Genomic DNA, 578 nt, shown 5'->3' with positions numbered 1-578 from the left:
GCAGGGACAGGCGGGAGCGTGCCCGCTTCTACGGAGGGAAAGGGACGTGACCCCGACGGCCGTAGATGGCGGGCCATAAGTATACCACCAGCAGTCCGTCTGGGACGACACGTCGACTTTGGTCACCGGGGCACCAAGATCTGTTGTCGGTGACTCCCGCTCCGGCGTGCGAGTCAGGTGAAGATCAGCGAGGGCCCTAACACTGTCTATGAGGGCCCTTGCCATCTTGACCACACGGCGGTGCGGGGAGTACACCTCCAATACGTCCTCTAGTTGCCCCGCTTGTTCTCCGAGGAGGGTCAACCCAGCCGACAGCACCTCGTCGGACCGGCCAACCACCCTATTTGGTGACCCGTCGGCGCTAAACAAGTCCAGTGCTGTCAGGGTCACCAACCTGGGCTTTTTGGCCAGTACCGGCGCAGGCGTCTCCGGCATGGGGATGGCCACGCTAGGAGGGGTATCCTCCAGCGTAATGGTGGTGGGTTCGAGGGACGGGGATATCCCCTTCCTTTTGGGACGGAGAGAATCGTCCTCCCCCAGGTCCGCCACCTCTACCACATTGGTCTGTCCCGAAGGAC

This window comes from Daktulosphaira vitifoliae, unplaced genomic scaffold (genome assembly GCF_025091365.1).
Source record: "Daktulosphaira vitifoliae isolate Bord-2020 unplaced genomic scaffold, ASM2509136v1 Scaffold_1, whole genome shotgun sequence".
Classification (NCBI taxonomy): Eukaryota; Metazoa; Arthropoda; class Insecta; order Hemiptera; family Phylloxeridae; genus Daktulosphaira; species Daktulosphaira vitifoliae.
The sequence above is the reverse complement of the archived record's forward strand: the minus strand, read 5'-3'. Positions refer to the sequence as shown.